The following is a 9,053-nucleotide window of genomic DNA, read 5'->3' as shown; positions in this document are numbered from 1 at the left end:
TAACCATCATTAAATTGACTATATGTACTCATGTCACTCAAATCAGCTTGCCAAAGTTCATTAAAGTTAGATAGAATGTATCTATTTCTAGTAAACCGCCTATGAACAGGTTTATGTAGTGTATACGTGTCTTGAGATTGTAACCATTTTTTTACATCTTCTTTATTCATTTGACCTTTCATTTCCTTTGTTAAATTATTTAAACTGCTATAACCAGCGGGGTGAGAGATATCATAGTAGATTCTGTTAATATCTAATAAGGAGTCCATCTTTCCCAATTTATAGTTTTTGCAGATGATTTTTGTACTCGTGTAGTAAGAGGAGTAGATGTGTTGTTTTCTTTATCTAACGAGGCTCGTGTTCTTATAGAAGTAGAGGGGGTAAAGGGCTCAATCAAAGGAGTGTCATTAATAAATGCTAAATTTGTAGGATTACCTATGCATGACTTAGGAACTTTGATATCTTTTAAAAGTAAAGCAAACACTTCCCAGCCAATTGGTTTAGGACGTTTAAGACATCTAACCGTGTCACTCACCAAATCAGTAATATTGCTATTTTGAATAGTCTGGTTGTTTATAACAACTTCACCAGTCTGCTTCCACCAAATTTTAGGTTTACTTAAAACAATGTAATCTAATAGCGTTCTAGCTTTTTTTCATAAGATTTAGGTAATATCTCTATTATTTTTGATGGACTGATCGGCATTGATTCTTGATTTATTTCACCAGGTGTCGTGTTAAACAAAGATGGTGCAGCTATCTCAGTTACATCACCTTTCGCTGATTCCTTATATTCTGTCTCCTCCTTTTTGGGTATCTTTGAATTTATGATATCATTACTTTCTTTGTTGAATTGATCGAAACCCTCCATTACTATAGGTATCTTAAACGGTTTTCGATCTGTTTCAATAAAATGTAGAAACCGCTGCAATGCTTGAGAATAAAGCATCCATTTTTCACGATCGTTCATTTTACTTTTGAGAATTTTTTGCATCTCTTCATCTAGCCGAGATGAGGAATTTTCAGGAGGGTTCTCATTGCGTTTTAACTTTTCAATAAAGTCCGATTCAACTAATAACATTTTTTTCGTGTTTTCCATTTTGTTTATTTATGATAAAGAGTTAACTAAGGCACTTAGAACTGCTCCTAAAATAATAGGTAAAAAGGCACCTCCTTTTTGAATTATAACCGTTTTTCTTAATTTATGTTTACCTTTTGAAACTAATTTCCTTAATATGTCTTTGTACTTTTTTAACTTTGTTTTTTCCTTTTTTCTAAAGGAATTTTCCCATTCAGAACGTTATAAATGCACTCGCATATAATGTTGATCTCTTCATCATCACAAGATTTAAGTAATGCAGTACGATATTTGGGTTTAAGCAAGTGCAATGCTTCTAATAAATGTTTATATGTGTTTACTCTTGCATGCATCATGTAGAACTGACTAAAATTTGTTGATTTTTATCATATTTAAATCCTTTTTTAGGTACATACACTGTGCAATGTCCATCAAATGGAAATATTTTTGTTTTAAAACGACATATGTCATTTGTATTTTGTTTCAGATCAATCATAAGGTAACCATGAGCATCCTTTGTAGCATCTTTGTAGGCTTCATCCACGAATTTTGAATTTTCAGGACAAACTTGTCGTGACAGGTATCGTATTTGAGTTTTATCTCTAGGGTTCTTAAAAAATACAATGTAGCTTGTGTTCAGTGAAATATCACGTTGACCTCTTCCTTGATGAAATATGTTTTGTGTTATATAAAAAACACTTAAATTTCTATGATGACTTCCTTTAGTAAAAATATCAACAACTCGTCCATCTGATTCTCTCATTAAATCATCTATTATTAGAAGTTTAGGTTTTTTCCCATCGAAAATTGAAAAATCTGGTATTCCTTGACTATAATTTACATTTTCTAGATTATAAAGAGGTTGCATTTCATCATAACACCAAATAATTTCATCAAATTCTATGTTACATATCTCTTTAGTATTATTCAAAAAATTTGTAACAAATTGAGTTTTGCCACACCCACTGGGACCTGCGACAATGGTAGTGAAAGGATGATAAAAATGAATCATCTTTGAATGCTGTAATATGTTTAACAGTGTTGATATGAATGCGGATAGACATTAAATGGTGCTATTCAATAAACATATTACTATTTAAACTAAAGTAGAGTAAAAAAAAAAAAAAAAACTGATAAAAAATATGTATATTTATTCTGATATTAACACTTTTCTTTATAATCTATTGTTACATTTTATATACCCAACCACCAATTTAAATTTAAACATAAAAAACAATAAATCTATGTTTACAATATTCTTATTACCAAAACACGAATAAATGTTAAATTAAACAATTAATTAAAATATAATTTACAATTAAATTTAAGTTAACTATTCAAATTTACATACAAAATATATATTACAAACAATAATTCGAATTTGAATGTTCTGTCATTTACATGACAAAATTTAAATTATTTTTTTATTTTACAATGTCCCCACGCAAGGGTGTCACAAGTGTTTTCTAATAAGTAACGTTTTGTATCATCATGAGATAATGATATTTTATTAATTTTTTGAGTGAATATTACATGTTTTATAGATTTAAATCTTAGCATTTGAGCACGTTGCACATTTTTGTTAAATAAACATGTTTTGAAATTATTTAGAGTAAATTTCTTTGTAACACATACATTGACTCCTTTAGCTTTTGATAAAACACCATATTTACCTTTTTTGTCATCATTCTCATCATATTTTTCAACATCTAAGGCATACATTTTAGATTTTAGACCAACGAACTCTTTTAAAATTCTACCATTATTTTCATCTTTGAAAAATCCTAATCGCTTTTTATTTATAAGTGGGAAATTATATTTATTGATAGGAGGATAGTCAGATGTATCAAAATAGAAATTAAGATCTTTTTTTATATCTGCATAAAAATTTTCAGTGAAAATTTGATAAATTAAACTATCCGTATCTGTATAAAGAAGTTTGAGTTTGTTAGGATATTTGATTTTCATGTAGTTGTAGTGAAAGTCATACATTAAAGTTTTTGATATATCTAATACACAAAACCCCAAATAAATCGGTTTATTATAAAAGACTTTAGTTTTATTCAATTGAACAGCTACTAAATTCTCTGAGAATATGGATAGACTGTGGAACTCAGGTCTAGCTATCAAAGACTGAACCCCTGCGATTTCCCTCGATTTTCCCAGTGATTTAATAATTTGACGTTTACACGTTTTGCAACATTTTCCATTGTCTTACCGAACACTGAATTGTTCATTAGTTTAAAAAAATCTTTTTCAAAATCAGATGATGCCAGCGATCTCATGTGGGTATTTAAATCTATGTAACTTTTTAACCACATAGACTGCTGAAATTTAAGAATGCGATGTATTTTACTTAATACCAAACCATTCTTCAAACACTGTTTTAGATTTCGATAATGAATTACATAATTAGTTTTTCTATTTAAATTAGGAATCAGTTTTTTTCTTTACAATTACCCAAACAAACGTTTTCAGGACAGAATGGTAAATCTGAATGTGAGTCATGAATTTCGTTAGGGTATTCGAGGTCAACTTCTAATATGAAACCATGATCAGCGTCATCGGCTATATTGAAGTCTGTATCTACATGAACCCATTCAAATTTACCTGTAGGGAGACATTGAGACATAGCCCATCCGTAAAGGTTGTTTGCATCAAAATACATAAGATAGGACGATGGTATGTTTGAATCAAAATCATCCATAAATTTATTATTAGCTTTCGCATATCTGTTACTACACTGCGATATGCCACCTCGAATATTTTTTGCAATGAATGATATTTTATCTATATCAGTTAGGAGTTCTAATTTTATTTTTGTCGTAAATAACATTGCATCCCAACTTAATCCTGGAGCAGTATAATAATGCGCGGGATCTAAACCATACGTCTTAAGACAAAGGTTTCTAAAATTTTCAAATACGTCAGCCAGTAACAAAACATCTGTTTTTAGATATAAATCGGAATAATCGCCCATATTTTTGCAACGAAAATGGGACCAAACATCTTTTGCATGATTATAATCATCTTCTGAGATGTGACTATCAGTCAAAGAACTAAAAAAATTGTCTTTAGAGGGAAGATCAGTTAACTTTAAAGAATCGTATGATGTCATGTATTCATACGGATACACACCCTTTCGTAATAAGCGTTTAAAATCGTCCTCACAAGTGAAATTCAATTTTAATTCATGAAATTGTTTAGGGAACAAGTTTTTTGCTAGTTTATCAAGACTGCTGGGCATAAATTTAAGTGAATCTACAAACCTCAATTTGATTGTGCGATTATTTATTTGTAACTTCTTAGAAAATGAAATGTATTTTTCTTTGTTCTGTGGAATCAATTCAATGTCCCCTTCCACCAAACCAAGTCCATGTACTATGAAATGACTATCATAGTTACTCAAATTATGAAAAAATACAGGTATAAATTGAGGTGCTTTGTATTTTTCAGTACAAAATGTATGTGCTACGCCTTCGTAAAGACCAGTATGGAAATTATAGGAAATGATAGAATCACTATTTAAATTTCTATCACAAATGTAACATGTCCTACTCTGAGCAATATGTTTATTATTTTCAATGGATAAAGGCAATGGAGTTTTTCCGAAAGTATTCCTCTTACAAATGCTTTTTAAATCTTTTTCTATGTACTTCATAAATACCTGGGTGCAATCTTTACCTTTGTATGTTCTATACACAGACAATTTATCATTATAAGAACACTTAATATAATATCCAAAACTATATACCTCATGTTTTTGAATATTTGTAGTAGAAGATGTTGTAGGGTTATTTGACTGTGTTGCTATTGGGTTTAAAAAGGCTTCAAAATCAGCATAAACAACAAAAGGCACCCTTAATTTACGTTCGTAATTATCGAAGGTAACTTCATTGGTGGGAACGTTTTCATTGAACCAGTTTTTCTTTTTATCTTGTTCTGAAGGTAAATGTGTGCAAACATGGAAACAATCGTTTCTTTGATGTTTCATTAAATTTTCGTGAGTTGTGAAGTTGGATAAGCATCCATCGCAAATATGAACAGCATGCTGTGTATTTGATAATTGCTTAGATACTAATCTAGATAAGTTTTTGATAAAGCAATAATGTCCGTTACTATTTTTGGATATATACAATAAGTTCAAATGGATATCTTTTCTACACTTTGTTAAATGCAATGGTCCTACTATATCATGTTTTTTATTTTGAGAATTGTATTCAATTCCAAAAACGTTTATACTCATATTATTATTATTTTCAAATTTTGGAATATCCCCCAATTTTATTGGAAAAGTTAAATCTCTAAAATTCAATTTATTTATATGAGCAATATACGATTTAGTACAGTTTGAACGATGGTTTGTTGGGGGGTATAATCCTGACAATACTGCCCATCTAAAACATTCTTGATCACTATTTTTTACATTAATAACTGCTTTTTTATTTTGAATATCTCGTGGTAACTCAATATAAGAAGAACCGCGCAACGGATTAAATTTGTTAACATTAACATCTAGATAGTTAAATTTTACTAAACCCCACCCACTGTCTTTTCTTTCAAAGTTAGATAATTTTGTTAATATATCCTTAACCACGGACTCGAAAATTTCATCCTTGTCGCTACTAGTATCAATAATATTGTTACATAATTGGAAATCAAAAGTATTATTGATTTGTTTGCTCTCTTGTGTAAAATCGGCATTTAGAATAAAGTTAACTTTCAATGCAAAATGATTACTAAGGGAACGATCCAATAATGCAAAGATTTTATCTCTATTCTTTTGTAAAATAGTTTCAGGTGTAAAAGGTTGGTAAACTTTTTCATTAAGTAGTATTCTATAAGTGGCCACCCTATTCTTAAACGCATTCTCAATTAATTGAACATCAATCCATTCTAAGTCAGATCTTATAACATTATTTTTATGGAGATTACTGTTTAAATGATTTTTAAAATATCTTTTAGACACTAACTTTTTACATACAGAACATTCAATTTCAGCATTATTATTTGTACTTACAATGACAGAAGGGGTTGGTTTAGATGACGTTGATGATGTAGGCTCAACAGCTAGGCGACTTTTCTTAACAGATACTTCTTCTTCTGTCTCTAAAACTGTAGCCGACCTTTTCAATCCACCTCCTATTTGAGAAGATCTAAAACAACGAAAACATATACATTTATAAATACTCTGATGCGAGATATAATTAAAAATATTTAAATGTTACTTCATTTATACTAACTCAAATCTTTTCGACACTGCTGACAATAGGCTTGCATCATTAAAACACCGTCAATTACATCTTCAGATACAGTTTTCTTCTTGGAATCGTTGATATAATGACCACTACATGGTGTAAAGTATGGTTTAATATCAAAATCATCCACTAATGTGGAAGGTAACTTATTTTCTGTGTACCAGAGCCTTATACTGTTATGGAAACATTTTAAAATAAATTCTTTACTTAATTGTGCAATCTTGTCACGAGGTAAAGTGGGACCAATATGATAGTAAGTAAAAACCATTTTGGAAATGAACGTCACAAATAAGTATTACAATTATTGAAGCACGGTGGTAAAACACTGAATGATAACAATCTCAGATACCCCGTTTATATATGTGGGCTCTCCCACCTCACCATCAACGTAACAATAAGATCAAGTATCGTCTCGTTAAAAAACTATCCTATTGTTCAGCAGGTAATGGAAATAATCGTTACAAGTAGAAACAAGATCCGGTCATAACAAGTTGGAACTCAACATGAAGCAGGTATTCGTTAAATGGTTTGAACATGCAGGAACATGAATATTATAAGTGAAAATAACTTACGTCTCTCCGTGACATTGGCTCACAAGTCGGGCGGCTTCATATAACTCTTCATCTAGTTCGATTACTTCACAGAGTCTTATAAGTTCCGCATCAAAAACATCACAGTTCAGAGAATCCATTGTCAAACGAGGCCGCCTCCCCACATTGAGTTTCTGCGTTCAGTAATTCAATAAAGATTATACATTTTATAAAACAAAGAGGGTTATTACATATTAACAAATGTAATGGATCGACTTAACACTTTTCGTCATTTTTAATGTGAAACAATGCAAAAGAATATCTTACAAGGAAATTTACTTAAATCATAAAAAGGAAAGATAAGAAATGTGAAACACTTTAACACTATCCTACTGCTATCGTTAAAAATTATATTTATCACTGTTTCTTATTATCTATAAAATATTTTACACATGTGTCCTTAGAAGCTAATTGTTTTGTAATATTATATACAATATTTCGCGTATTTTGTAATTCCAAGTCGTCTTCCAACGCAAAATACTTCAGTCTGACGTCCGCGTGCTTCCAGTGTTCCGTGGCTGGGATGTTTTTGATTGTTTGCATATCATATATCTCTATTTTAATTAAGTGAGATGAATACGCCCCATCATCTTGTCCAGATGATAAATTAGCCACGCCTTCTGGCGAACCTTTGCTTACATTCGAAGACCGTTTCAAGGTTTTACACTGCTTTTTAGGTCGTTCAAAGAAGCTGTCAATATTATTTCCAGGACGTTTCTTTGCGAGGGCTTGCTTAACTTTGAAACCAGCTGTACCTTCCTCATCGGTTGAATCACCCTGATTTTCCGGGTAGTAATAGTTCTTGAAAGTATTTTCAGAGAACTGAAACAATGAAAGACAATATTTTAAACACTATTAACAATTCTATTAATTAAATACAAAGAACACTAGACGAAACAATATTATAAAAAGGCAATATGGGTTACAGTAATTTAAAAAGAAAAACATACTCACGTCCATTGTTAGATCTGTCTATAAACACTTCACTTTTGAACGCACACTCCACTTCTCTATATACCACACTAGATACAAGGAGCTCTGGTACAGAAGGCTGCCTCTACAGGAATACTAATTCAGCCTCGACTCTCTTTGGCTTTTATACTCGTAATATGGTAGAGAGCAGGGGAACGTACCATAAATCTTGTTTCAACCAGTTCATCTTATACCTGAACGCAAACAATAAACTTTTTGTCATTTTACAATACAATAAACATCTATAATAAAGCACCTAAGTTGTTACAATAATAAATTCAAGTCACAAGAATTACCGGTGCGTTAGTCTAAAACATGTTTACACCAGTTAATGCTCTTTGTTAAATATGAATACAAAGTATCATGCCTTGACATGTTCGTCGAAGGATCTCTTTACCCAAAACCCGAATTATTCAAATAAACGGAAACAATAAATATATATTATCTATAAAAATACACAAAAGACATTTTTTTTTCACATAGAATTAGCCTTAAACATGTTTTAACCGGTTCTCAGTTTCTCACGTCTTAACAAGTTTATTGAAAGTATGCATTCTCTTAAACAATACACAAGTCATAAAAAATAATAATAGACATAGGTAAGTAAATTATTCAAAGAAGGTACAATAAATAAAGCAATTAAGCAAAAATGCAACTTCACAAAATTATCGAGGTTTATTCAGATACAAAACATTGAAATATATGTAAAAAAAGTTTGATAAGATGGGAAAGTAACTTTTATTTTAAGACGTAATCAATAAAATTGACTTATTAATCATATGTACAAATTTGGTAATACAACAAAGAGATGTATGATAGAAATAGGTATAAGATATCATAAATATTCGAGAAAAAGAAAGATACGCTAGATAGGATCGTTAAGTTTAGGTATTTGGATAAACTTAAATGTAACTCAGAAGTTCTTAAGTTAAAACGTAATTATAATACATTTCATAAATACCTACATTTATAGAAATAAAGTAAAAGTAGGTGAAACTCAGTTAGGTTTCATAAAGGTAAGTCTAGACTACTTTGGTTAACTAAGAGTAGGTTTTAATTAAATTTGGTTAGGTTACGAATGGAAAAGTTAGGTATTTTAATTAGGTTAGGTTAGGTTAGAATCGCAATCCATATGATCACAAAGTTATACTAAAAA

The sequence above is a fragment of the Leguminivora glycinivorella genome, chromosome 10 (genome assembly GCF_023078275.1).
Source record: "Leguminivora glycinivorella isolate SPB_JAAS2020 chromosome 10, LegGlyc_1.1, whole genome shotgun sequence".
Lineage (NCBI taxonomy): Eukaryota > Metazoa > Arthropoda > Insecta > Lepidoptera > Tortricidae > Leguminivora > Leguminivora glycinivorella.
The sequence above is the reverse complement of the archived record's forward strand: the minus strand, read 5'-3'. Positions refer to the sequence as shown.